This window comes from Lepus europaeus, chromosome 17 (assembly GCF_033115175.1).
Source record: "Lepus europaeus isolate LE1 chromosome 17, mLepTim1.pri, whole genome shotgun sequence".
Classification (NCBI taxonomy): Eukaryota; Metazoa; Chordata; class Mammalia; order Lagomorpha; family Leporidae; genus Lepus; species Lepus europaeus.
The window spans coordinates 74269429-74283844 of NC_084843.1; the positions used below are offsets into that span (position 1 = coordinate 74269429).

Consider the following 14416-nt stretch of genomic DNA (forward strand, 5'->3'; position numbering starts at 1 on the left):
CATCCCATATGGGCACAGCCCATATGGGCACCGGTCCTAGTCCCGGCTCCTCCACTTCCAGTCCAGTTCTCTGCTATGGCCTGGGAAAGCAGTAGAAGATGGCCCAGATGGCGCCTGGCTCCTGGCTTCAGATCACCACAGCTCTGGCCATTGCGGCCATTTGGGGAGTGAACCAACGGAAGGAAGACCTTTTTCTCTGTCTCTCCCTCTCACTGTCTGTAACTCTAACTCTAATATAAAATGAATAAAATATTTTTAAAAAAACCCATGTATCTGTGTTTATGGAAAGAATTCTTCACACTGAAAACAAAACAATGAAGATAACATGGAGGTACAAAGGTAAGTTTCAACATAAAAGACACAACACAGAAATATGTCTATGTGACAACTCCACTAAAGAAAGGAAGGAGGAGGGAGAGAAGTATTGTCCTGGTAGAAGAATTGCTTATTATTTTAAAGATTTATTTATTTGTTTGAGTGGTAGAATTCAGATAGAGAGAGAGAGACAGAGAGAGAGGTCTTCTACCTTCTGGTCCACCCCTCAAATGGTCACAATAGCCAGGTCTGGCCCAAGTTGAAGCCAGGAGCTTTAACCAGGTCTCCTACATGGGTGCAGGGGCCCAAGCACTTGGGCCATCTTCTACTACTTTCCCAGGCCATCAACAGGGAGCTGGATCGGAGGTGGAGCAGCAGGGACTCGAACCAGCAGATGGAAGACCTCAATGTCTTTCTTTGCCTCTCCTCTCTCTGTGTAACTCTTTCAAATAAATACATAAATCTTAAAAAAATAAAGATACTAAAGAACTTTTGTTGGAAACTATATATTTTTTAAAAACTGAAGTAGGAATTTTTTGTGGTTTGTGTATTATAGTACATATCATCATATCAGGACTCTTTATAACAAAAATTTTAAATAAAGTAGTGACTGAGAAACAAAGGATATACCTGCAAAATAGGATGAAGAAAGACTTGAAAAGGAAATAAAAATATTCAAGTAGAATTTATACAGTCATTATAATTGCCAAAAAGTATATGAAGATCAGAGAAAATGCATTATTTCAGGGGACTTGCTTTTGTATCAAAAGATAAGAAAGCTCAAAGGAGCCACAACGGAAAGTTGAGGAAGACAAACCAAGGAGTCTCCCATAACAAACAGGAAAAAGGAGACAAATTGAAAATGATCAAAGAGTAGGATATAAATAAAAGACTCGCAGTACCAACACAGGAAGTTAAGGTTCCTGGAAACAAGATAAAGGTAAGCAAGACATAAATAATAAGGAAGGATTTAATATTTATAGGTGACAAAATTACTGAGCTGAAGGTGCAATTTTCTTTTTGCCTATATAGAAGACTCAAGAACTCTAAAATGAATGGCACTCAGGCTGGCTCTAATAAATACATCGTAGTTTTTAAAACCAGTGACGTTGGTAAGGGCAGGGACAAAGGGAAAAACAAAAGTGAAGAAGCAGAGGAAGGAGGGGGAAGGAGAAGAAGGACAATAGAGGCGGGAGAAGCAGAAAAAGGAGAGGAGGAGGAAGTAGAGGGGAGATAAAGAAAATGTAGGAATGGGGGTGGGACATAGGAGTGAGATGGAGGAGTGAAGACAAAGGGAGGAGAAAGTGAACAGGAAGGAGAAAAGAGGAGAAGTATCAGAATAGAGGAAGAAGGAGGAGAAAAGAGGGTAGGAGGAGGAGCAGAAAGAAGGGAGGACAGGGGAGAAGAAGAGATGGGAGAGAAGAGACCATGTGGGAGGGACACAGAGGGAAGGCAAGCGGAAGGCAGGAGGAAGAGGCCAAGGCTTCCCACAGCAATGCACACAGGAAGCCTGCAAGGAGCAAGCTCCACAGAGTAATTGGAGCAGAGTCTTTGCTTTTAGTGAATTTGTTTGTTTCTTTATTTGAAAGGCAGAGATACAGAGAGAGAAGGAGAGAGAGAGAGAGAGAGAGAGAGAGAGAGAGAGAGAGTCTATCTGCTGGTTCACTTCCTAAATGGCTGTAACAACCGAGCCCCAGGCACTTGGGCCATTGCCCACTGCTTTCCCAAGCCATAGCAGAGAACTAGACAGGAAGTGGAGCAGCCGGGATTGGAACCAGAGCCCGTTGCCAGCACTGAATGCAGGGGCTTAACCTTCTACACCACAGCACCAGCTCAGAAGGAGAGTCTTGGCTCAAGAGCATTCTACCCAAACAAGTTTAATTCATGTATGAACATAATAGACAAAGAGTCTCAGATGTGCTATCTCAGAAATTAGCTCACTCTTGTTAGGTGTGTTTCTTAAAAACATACTCTGGCTGATCAAAAATGCCTAAGAATAAAGAAATGAACCATGGCTAAACCATGGGTTTAAGAAATAATCAGGGGTCAGCATTGTGGCACAGTGGATTAAGCCACTCCTTGGAGTACTAGCATCCCATCTGAGTGCCAGTTTGAGTCCTGGCTGCTTCACTTCCCATCCAGCTTCCCACTGATGTGCCTGGGAAGGCAGCAGAAGATGGCCCAAGGACTTCAACCCCTGCCACCCCTGTGGGAGGCTAACATGGAGCTCGCTTCTGGCTTTGGCCTGGCCATTGCAGCTATTTGGGGGAGTGAACCAGTTGATGGTTTATAGCTACAAAGACTTAAAAGTGAAAAGAAAGGCATCGAATCAGAAGTTAACTTTACATCTTGTGGCGCCAAAAAGAAAGGGACTCACCAAATTCAAAACTAGCAGAATGCATAACAAGCATAGGAGCAGAGAAATAAGATGGAGAATATAAAAACATCACAGAAATCCACAAAATCAAGAGTTGGTTCTTTAAAGAAATCAAATATACTGGCAAGCCTTTAGTTACCTTGACTAAGAAGAAAAACAGAAGACCCAATAATGAGAATTGGAAATGAAATGAGGTTTATTACTCCCTATATTATAGAAATGATAAACAGCTGCAAGCAAGTATTAGAACAATTATGTGCCAACAAATTGGATAATCTGGATGAAGTGGACAAACTTGCAGAAACACTCAACCTATACTGAATCATGAAGAAATAGAAAATCTGAATAGACCTATTACTCATAAGGACATTGAATGAATATTGAAAAACCTGGAAACATAGAAAGGCCCAGGACCATATAACTTAATTAGTGAATTCTACAAAATATGTAAAGAATATACAGTGATTCTCCTTGTATTCTTTTTTAAAAATTTCAATTCATTTATTTGTACTGTATTTAAGAGGGAGAGACAGAGAGAGAACTAGATCTCCCATCTAGTGGTTCACTCCCTAAATACTTGCAAAATCCAGGGATGGGTCCAGCTGTAGCCAGAAGCCCTCACACCAGGCACTTTGACATGGGATGTGGGCCCCCTAAGCAGTGTCTTAACTGCTGTGCCAAAGGCACACCCCATACTCTTATCAAAAATTTAAAAATGAAGAGGAGGGAACACTTTCTGACCTACTCTATGAGGCCATCATTGTTACCCTGGTTCTGAAGCCAGGAGAAAACACTACAGAAGGAGAAAACTAAGATGAATACTCCCAATGAATATTTATATAACATTCCCATTCAAAATTCTATAATCTGCATTCAGCAGCATATTAAAAGGCTTATACACCTTTACCAAGTGGGATTTATTCCTGGAAGGCAAAGATGTTCTATACAGAAATCAGTCAATGCAATATACTACATTAGCAGATTAAAGGAAAAATCCCACACAATCCAGCACTTTCATGATTAAAAAGTCCATACAGTAAGGGATATAAATTCTTGGACTTCAAAAAAAGCATCAAAATAAACTGATCTTTTAATTCCAAATTGTCACAATGTTTTGAAGCCCCCTCGTATGGCTCACGTCATATTCATGATGAAAGACCAAAACTTCTCCTCTACAGTGAGGAAAAGGAAATGGACATCTGCTTTCACCATTTCTATTCAACAGTACTAGAAGTCCCAGACAGGTAAGAACATTTAAACAATAAAGTCATTCATATTTGAAAGGAAGAAGTAAAAGTATTTCTAGTCTCAGAATGAGTTAATATTCAAAAAAGACTAAAATTAAATACATAGAAATAAATATTCACACATCTATTAAAATCAGTAAACGAACTTAGTGAAGATGCAGGGCAAAAATCAGCACAAGTATTAGTTGCGTTTCAAAACAGTAACAATGAAATGTCTGAAAAGCAAATTATAAAAGCAATCCCACACACAACAAAATCAAAAAGGATAGAATAATTCAGAAAAATTTAACCAGAGAGGCAAAAACATACCCACTGAAACCTATAATTGGTCACTGAGATACAAATAAATACAATGATATCCTCCATAAATGGATTGGAAGATTTAATAACGTGAAAATGTCAATATTTTCCAGAGTGATCATTTTTTAAGATTTATTTTATTTATTTGAAAGAGTTACAGAGAGGTAGAGCCAGAGAGAGAGAGAGGTCTTCCATCCATTGGTTCACTTCCCAAATGAACTGCAATGGCCAGAGCTGAGCTGATCTGAAGCCAGGAGCCAGGAGCTTCTTCCAGGTCTCCCATGTGGGTGCAGGGGCTCAGGGAGTTGAGCCATCTTCTGCTGCTTTCGCAGGCCATAGCAGAGAGCTGGATCAGAAGTGGAGCAGCCAGGACTCGAACCAGCGCCCACATGGGGATGCTGGTGCTTTAACCTGCTGCGCCCCAGCGCCAGCCCCCTAAAGTGATCTAAAAGTTTGATGCAATCTCTACTCAAGTTCCAAGTTTATTTTCAGAAATAGGAAAATCCATAAAATTCATATGGAATCTCAAGATATTCCAAGTAGCCAAAACAATTTTGAAAAAGGACACAGTTGGAGGGCTCACATTTCCAACATACTCCAGGGGCAGACATTTGGTCTAGAAGTTATGGCACTGATCTACCAGTACACTGACATTCCAAAGTGCCTGGGCTTGAGTCCTGTCTACACTCCCAATTCCAGCTTCCTGCTGAGGCAGACACTGGGAGGCAACAGGTGAAGGCTCAAGTACTTGCGTCTCTGCCGCCCAAATGGGAGACCCAATCCTGGCTTGGGTCTGTCACAGCCCTAGAGTTGTGGGCATTTGGGGAGTGAACCAGCAGATAGGAGTTCTCTCTTGTGTCTCTGTCTCTATGTACCTTTCAAATAAAATAATAAATGAATAAATGAGTAAATAAATAAATACTTTTAAAACATTCTCCAAAGTTACAGTAATGGATACAATGTGGTACTGGCACGAAAAGAGACATAAGGCAAATTGACTGGAACAGAGCACCCAAAACAAACCCTCTCACATATGGCTAAATGGTTTTAAACAAGGATGTAACCATTACCCTGATTTCAAAACTACCCAAAGATACTACAAGAAAATAAAATTATGGAAAATTAACCCTGATGAACATCCATGAACAAATCCTCAATAAAAGTACTAGGAATCCTAGTTCAACAACATGTGAAAAGGATCCTTACTCCACGCCCAGGGAGAATTTATCCTAAGGTTGCAAGGATGTTTCAACACATGCAAATCAATAAAGGTGACTCATCACATTAACAGAATGAAGGATTAGAAATGCACATTTATCTCAACAGATGCAGAAAAATCATTTGACAAAATTAATGATAAAAAATTTTAACAAATTAACAAGAGAAATCATGCACCTTAACATAACAGAGATCATAAGTGGCGAGCCTATACCTATCATCATATTAAATGGTGAAAATCTGGGGCTGGTGCTGTGGTGTAGCGGGTTAGGCTTCTGCCTGAGCACCTGCATCCCATATGGGCACCAGTTTGAGTCCCGGCTGCCCTATTTCTGATCCAGCTCTCTGCTCATGTGTCTGAGAAAGCAGAGGAGGAGGGCCAAAGTGCCTGGGCCCCTGCACCATGTGGGAGACCCAGAAGAAGCTCCTGGCTCCCAGCTTTGGATCTGCCCAGCCCAGGCAGTTGCTGCCATTTGGGGAGTAGATGGAAGATCTCTGTCTCTTCCTCTCTCTCCGTAACTTTGCCTTTCAAATAAAGAAATAAATCTTTAAAAACAATGGTGGAAAGCTGAAGGGAAGGATGCCCACTCTCATCAAGTCTATTCAATATAGTGCTGGCAGTACTAGCCAGAGAAATTTAGTCAACAGAAAGAAATAAAAAACATTCAAATTGGGAAGTAAGAAATAAAACTGTCTCTATTTGCAAATGGCATGACCTTCTATGTAGAAGACATTAAACATGTCACCAAATCAGTGTTAGAACTAATAAATGAATGCGGTAAATTTGCAGATAGAAAATTCACATGCAAAAATCAGGAGTGCTACTACAAACTAACAATGAACTATTAGAAAAGCAATTAAGAAAATAATCCCATTTGGAATAGTATAAAAAAGAAAATTCTTAGGTATAAATTTAACCAAGGAATTGAACAATCTGTATGTTGAAAAGTAGAAAATGCTGGTCAAAGAAATTGAAGACACAGATAAATGAAAAGAGATCCTGTGTTTATTGACTTAAAAAGAATGTTAACAATATGCATACTACCCAAAGCAATGTGGAGATTCAGTACAACATCTATCGAAATTCCAATGATAAATCTCTCAGAAATAGAAAAAAATATCCTAAAGTTCCGAGGGAATCACATAAGATTCTTGAATAGCCAATCCTGAGCAAGGAGAACAAAGCTAGAAGCATAATACTACCTGATCTTAAAATGTAAACAAACAAATATTACAAAACTGGAGTAACTGAGCAGAAAGAGACTGGCATAAACACACATACAGTAGAAAATAAAGAGTGCAGAAATAAGCCCGTACAATTAGGGTCAATTGGCCTTCATTTGGTTTTGGTCCAAAACTGCCAGTGGGGAGGAAAGTCTCTTCAATGAATGGTGTTGGGGAAACTGGATAATCACACATGCAAGAATTAAAATAGAGCCTTACGGCAACCATATTAAAAAGTAAAATCACAGTGGATTAAAGATTCAAAAATAAGATCTGAAACTGTGAATGTTCCAGAAGAAAACACAGGAGCCAAGTTTTAAGATGTTGGTCTGGGTAATGATTTTTTAGATGTCATCCTGAAGGCACAGGCAGCAATAGATTAAAGAGAGTGCATCAAACTGAACATTTCCACACAACAGCTACAGAGTGAAGAGAGAACTTAGAGAATTACAGAAAATATTTACAAACTACACATGTGATAATGCATTAATGAGCTCAAACAGCTCTATAGCAAGACAAAGTAATATCTCACAAATGGGCAAAGGACCTGAATATACACTTCTCAAAAGACATATTAATGGCCAACGGGTATATGAAAAATGTTCAATATCTACCTGTACTCCCATGTTAACTGCAGCTCAATTCACAATAGCTGAGATATGGAACGATCACAGATGACTGAATAAAGAAATGTAGTATATATACACATGATAGAATACTACTCAGCCTTAAAAAAGAATGAAACACTGACTTTTGCAACAAAATGGAAGCAACTGGAGATCATTAGGCACAGTAAATAAGCCAGATCCCTCCAAAAATATGTTTTCTCTCATTTGTTATAGTTAAAATGTAGAGAGAGTATAAGAAAAGTTAATGCAGTTGCTAGGGCTGTCACATAGTAGGCTAAGCCTTGGCCTGCAGTGCTGGCCTCCCATATGGGTACCAGTTTGTGTCCCACTGCTGTGCTTCTGATCCAGCTCTCTGCTATGGCCTGAGAAATCAGGCAGAAGATGGCCCAAGTGCTTAGGCCTCTGCACCTACATGGGAGATCCAGAAGAAGTTTCTGGCTCCTGGCTTTGGATCGGCCCAGCTCCAGCCGTTGTGGTCATTTGGGGAGTGAACCAACAGACGGAAGACTGTTCTATGTGTGTCTCTCTGTGTCTGTAACTCTGCCTATCAAGTATATAATATAAAAAATTTTTGGCCAGCGCCGTGGCTCACTAGGCTAATCCTCCGCCTTGTGGCGCCGGCACACTGGGTTCTAGTCCCGGTCAGGGCACCGATCCTGTCCCGGTTGCCCCTCTTCCAGGCCAGCTCTCTGCTGTGGCCAGGGAGTGCAGTGGAGGATGGCCCAAGTGCTTGGGCCCTGCACCCCATGGGAGACCAGGAGAAGCACCTGGCTCCTGCCATCGGATCAGCGCAGTGCGCCGGCCGCAGTGCGCCTACTGCGACGGCCATTGGAGGGTGAACCAACGGCGAAAGGAAGACCTTTCTCTCTGTCTCTCTCTCTCACTATCCACTCTGCCTGTCAAAAAAAAAAAAAAAAAAAAGAAAAGAAAAAAAAATTTTAAAAGCTTTTAAAAAGTTAATATATATGAGTGAGTGAAATTGACATCTTTGGACTTGATTAGTTTATGGTCTTTGTCTATATTCCTGCTGAACAATGCTCTCTCCGCTTTTTCCTTGTTGAACATTTTATTTAGTGGAGAATTAAGGCTTTGACTAATGTTCTCTTTATATTAATAAAAATCAAATAAAATCAAATAAAAAGATGTAATGACATGAAAAAAAAAAAAAAACAAACCAGTAAAGTGTTAGATTATAGCAGGAACTTCTACAACCCAAAGAGACGAGGGTATGAAGCTCAATTGACAAACAGTTCAAGACTGTGAAGAGGCAATTTGCAGGATAGAAATGCTGCCTAGTGCTGAGATGCCAGGTACCCAGAGGTAGGGACCTCAAGCAAGCTGTGCTCCTCTTCCCCAGGGACCGCTGGCTCTCCCCAGAGCCCCTGCATGTCGGGAGAGAACAGGATAGGCGCAGAAGGGACTGGGGACTTATGGGTCAGACTCCTCCCCACCTCCCTCTTCTCCCTCTTCTGTCCCTCCCTGGGACTGGAGATGAACACAAACTACTCAAGGGAGGCCCAGGGTCAAAGAAACCGGAATAATCACAGCTAGCAGCAGATAAAAATCAAATGCTTCCACGTCCCTGGGCTCCCTTATGGCTCAGCACACATACACACACACACACACACACAAAATACTTTCCACCAGCTCCAAGGCCATTTAAATGCTGAATGAAACATTATGAATGGGAGAATGACTCATCATTCTAAAACATGGGAGGCCAGGTTGTGCAAACACCCACACTGCCCACCCATCCTCCTCACCTTGGCCCCGGGCCTGGAAGACAACCAACAAAACCCTCTGGACTTCCGTATAAGTCTTCATGTGCTGAGATGGGCAGCTGCCCACAGGCCATGGTGTGAAATACTTCTGGCTGCACACACCTCATTTCTAGAGCAAAGCTGCACTGTTCAGCCATCAAAAACTGTAAACTCTATCATGTATGGCAACAGGGATGAAGCTGGAGTAGAATATGCTAAATGAAATAAGCCAACCACATACAGGCAGATACAAGGGTTGCGCAATCTTACTCATATGTGCAACCTAAAAAATCTGAACTCGTCAAAGCAGAGAAAAGAATGGTGGCTGAGGGAAATGTGAGGTTTTGGTGCAAGGTGGAAAAGTTTCAGTTACGTAGGATGAGTAAGTTCTGAAGGTCTAAGCACTGGTGGCAATCATTAGCAATGCTATAGGTATAGCTGGAATTTTTACTAAGAACCTAAGATCTTAAATGTTCTCAGCACACACGCACATGATGGCCATGTGAAGTGATGGCTATGTTTTCCTTGACTATGGTCATCATTTCACAATGTATTGGGTTGTATGCCACACACACACACACACACACATATGCAGTATATCCATTGGAGGATTGCATTTTCAACAAGTGGTGCTCGAGGAACTGGACAACCAGAGAGAGAGAGAGAGAGAGAGAGAGAGAGAGGTTTCAACCTAAACCTAAGCCTCAAACTTTATACAAAACTAATTGTTTGCTGAATTGTAAAACTACAAAAATTTAAAAGATTTAGGCAGGAGCAGAAAACACAAGACAATCTTCAGAGTCTCCGGCTAAGCAAAGATTTTACACCAAAAGCAGGATCCATAAAAAAAAAAAAGTTTCTAAATTGAACCTCATCAAAATTAAAACCTCTTCTCTGTGTAAAGATTCTGTTAAAGGGTCGAAAAGACCCCTTAGAATGGTAGGACTTATTTGCAAATCACTGACAACACGTATCCAAACTACATAAAAAACTTCCCAAATTCAAACAGTAAACATCAATCACTCTCATTGGAAAATGAACAAAAGACAAAAGCAGCTATTTCCCTGAACAGGATGCACAGATAGGGAATGAGCACAGGAAATGGTCTCCGCATCATTAATCCTTAGGGAGATGCAAAATGAGACCCGCACGAGACAGCTCTGCACACCTACCAGCATGGTCCAAGGAAAGACAGTCACAACACCAGGTGCTGGCAGAGATGCAGAGAAGCTGGACCACTCCCTCACTGCTGGCAGAAATGTAAAATGGTATGGCCACTGTGGAAGGCAGTTGGATAGTTTTTTAAAAAACCAAAATCAACATGTAATTACCATATGACCCGGCAATTGCACTCTTGCATATTTATCACATGTAAATGAAAACTTATGTTCACACAAAAATGTGTACCCAAATGTTCATAGCAGCTTTATTCATAATTACCAAGAACTGGAAACAACCCATATGTCCTTCAATGGGTGACTAAACAAACTGTGGTACACAGGATACCACTCATCAATACAAAGCAATGAACTGTTAATACACACAATAAGCTGGACAAATGTATGTATGCTAAAGGGGCCAAAGCCAAAAGATATGACCCATTTATATAACACAATTGGAAGCATAAACTTATAATTAGAGGACAATTACAGATTGTCATGGTTAGGGATGGAAAGAGAGGGCAAGAACTGGGAACGAGGCAAGTATGGTTATCACGGGATGACACAAGGGATTCCTGTGGTGATAGCACTGCTCGGTGTCTGTGCTGTGGAGGTGGCTACTCACCAAATGCACACAGAAACCAAATGCATACAGAGGCACAGAGAGACACGCAGAACCAAATGCATACATACACACACAGAGACACAGAATCAAGTGCACACATACACACAGACCTACAGAACCAAATGAACACAGATACACATACAGACCAAAATGCACACACACGTACACAGATGCGTACAGGAGGGAAAGCCTGAATAAAATCCATCAATTCTATCAATGTCAGTACCCTGGCAGTGGTACAATACTAACTTTTCAAAATATTTCCGCTGGGTGAAACTGGGTAAAGGATCCTGGAAGACCGTCTGTATTGTCTCTTACAATTGCATGTGAATCTACAATTCTCTCAGTCAAAAGGTCAGTTTAATACAGACTAGATAATATCATAGTTAACCTTGAACCCTGATCAAGGAATCTGAATTCTTTGAGAAGCTCACTGAGTATGGCTGGCTTGAGGAGAGCCACAATGCAGAGTGGGTGTGATGATGGAGCAGGATGGATTACAGAAGATACCGAAGGCAGGGACTCAGAAAATCCTAGCTGGGACTAAATTGAGGGGTCATATGGAAGCCCATAGAGAATGCAGTGAGTGTGGAATAGATCTGTGCTGTGGCCACTTCAGCAATCACATTCTCAATGTGCATTTCCGAGTCTGATCATAAAATAAAAGCATTTCCAAGAGGCATCCATCCATACTGAACTCATTCTTCTAGGCCATCATTTTCACATTTTGTAAAAATGAAGACAGCATTTGAGTCCTTGGTTTCAATAATTTTTAAAGTTTTCATTTATGTATTTTCATTTTATTTAAAAGGCAGAGAGAGGTGGGTGATGAAGGGCAGGAATCCTCCATCTGCTGGTTCACTCCTACAACGCCCACAGTAACTGAGTCTGGGACAGGCCAAAGCCTGGAGCCTGGAACTCAATGCAGATCTCCCATGCGGGTGGCAGAGACCCAAGTGCGTGAGCCATCACCTGCTGCCTCCCAGGGTATATGTACATTAGCAGAAAGCTGAAACCAGAAGTGCAGCCAGGACTCAAACTCAGGCTCCTCAATATGGGATGTGGGCATCCCAAACAGCATCTTAACCTCTTTGCCAAATGCCTGTCCTGGTTTCAAAAATTTTTGAAATGTAAGTGAAATAAGTTTTCTATTCTTCGTGATAATTGGCATGTTTCAAATCACTTTAAGGTATTTGAAGATTTGAAAAATATTAGACTTGTGACTTAAATTAATTTTAACTAAACATTGATAAAATTTGCTTAAATGTCTGTGAACAAGTTTAAATGTCAGAGGAAATTTAATTTAATTTTAATGTTTGATTTGTTGACTTTCTTAAGCAGCATTGAAAGTTCAAAGATATGAATTTATACATTTATGCAATTGTACAGGAAACAAAATACAACAGGAATGAAACTCTTCTCTGGGCATGAAAGATTCTAGTCATCCGACTGCAGATCCAGGATCTGAGTCTCTCTGTGCCCTCAGGTTCTATCCACAAAATCTGAGAGCCCTGGACAGGTTTGTACCATGTCTGACGTCACTCTAGATCTAGAAGAAGGAACAGGCTTACCTTATGGAAGGGAGCTTCACTCCCTTCCCCAGAGACCTGCTCTGCCCTGTGGCCAGGCCAGAGGACCAGGGAAGGGACTGCCCACTGCATGGGGGGAACTGTGCTGGTAGTGGTCACGGCATCTACAGCTACTGATCTTGGAATGGGATGAAGGACCACAGAACATGTAGGAGTCCAGATGGGCTGCGCAGGGATAAGAAGCTTGCCACAACACCGGGGACAGAATTCTGAATGCCAAAACCTTCTCACCGAGCTGAGAACTCCTAGGGCAGCAAACCAAGCTGGCTCCCCACCCCCCACCCCACCCCCGATTCCAAATCCACACAGAGTAGACTCAGAGATTTTGTAAATACAGGCTGAGCGTCTACCCAGAGGGTTCCAGAGCTTTCTTTTCAACCAAGGAATGAGATGGACCCTACGACTTCTATTAATATTCAGCCCTCACTAGAAGACTTTTTCCCCAGGATTCTCAGAAATCATTGCAAGTAACTTTCGGGGAGAAGTTGCCTCTTTCAGGCCAATTATTTCTCCTTGGTCCCTTAGGTGGTAGCAGAGGAAAGCGTCTCACTGCCCACTTATTCTCCTTATATAACCTTGAAAAGCTTTCGCCAGGGTAAAAACAGGACCACGACTCACATTAGGAACTTTGCAATTTGTCCTTTTCCACCCCAGATTGCACAGTGCAGAACCCTCAAGCAGAGGAGAATGCCTAGCAGACTGCAGTACAATCGGGATTATTTTTCCCCCATTATGAGTGCAAATTTAAACAAGATGCAGGGTTTCTCCTGACAACCTCATGTGCCTAGCAATCAAAGGTGGGAGGGGAGAGACGATCGAGGCAGAACTCCAAAGTTAATTTTACATAACGGGGAGAATCAGGATCTGAAGTTGAGTTCTTTGTCATCATTTTATTCCGTTTCAATCTGATATCACATAGAGAAATTGGGGCAGTGTGATATTAGGAGTGTGCTAGAGATGAAATCGAATTGCATTTAAAATGACTGGATGAAGTTATTTCTAAGGACAGTGCCCACAGGGAAAAGTCCTTCCAGGTCCTCAGGGTTAACCAAGGCCAGGAGACAGGCAGGTACCTTGCTGCACGAAGGCTCCGTACACGATCCAGATGGCGCTGTGTAGGGTGGCGGAGGCGGATGGTTGCGGCTGGGCGGCACTCTGCGCCCTCACGGCCTGGATCCGGTTCAGCACAAAGATGAGCACCCCCACCACAGGGATGGCAGCCGCGATGCAGGCCCACACCGCGAAGTCAAAGGGCACGAACAGGGAGAAGATGCTGAACTTCTCCTCCGGCTTCTTCATGAGGATCCCCACTGATTAGTCCATGTACCGCTTGCTGAAGTCCACGACGCTCTCCCTCTCGGGGGTGATGGTGATGGTGGAGATGGCCGCGTCTGCTCTCTGAAAGGCAAACCAGCTCCTCAGTCCACGCACCCCCGCCCCTCCAGGGCTTCTGTGCAGAGGAAGCGGATTTGAGGGTTGACACCCTGCGGCTCTGCACCCTATAAGGTCAAGTCCAACACTGCGCTGTCTGCTGTTGCCTCTCCTCTCTTCTTCCAGGCTTATCCAAATTTCCCCTAGACAGCAGGGCCAGTCTCCACCCAGCTTCCCCAAACACCATCACCACATCGATCCCTCTCTTTTCTAAAAGACTTCAGCAATTAGATGGTGAGCTGTTCAACCATGGAGATTTCTGCTAACATTTGGGGCCTGGATTGGTTTTTTAAATATTTATTTATTTATTTATTTATTTTATGACAGGCAGAGTTAGAGAGAGAGACAGAGAGAAAGGTCTTCCTTCCGTTGGTTCACCCCCAAAATGGCTGCTACAGCCAGCGTGCTGCACTGATCCGAAGCCAGGAGCCAGGTGCTTCCTCCTGGTCTCCCATGTGGATGCAGGGCCCAAGCACTTGGACCAACCTCCACTGTCTTCCCAGGCCATAGCAGAGAGCTGGACTGGAAGAGGAGCAACCGG

General features: G+C 42.4%; 1 pseudogene; it reads right to left on the reverse strand.

The window, feature by feature from the left end:
- LOC133775821 (glutamate receptor ionotropic, delta-1-like) overlaps positions 1-14416 on the reverse strand; it is a 236978-nt pseudogene that overhangs the window by 106710 nt on the left and 115852 nt on the right.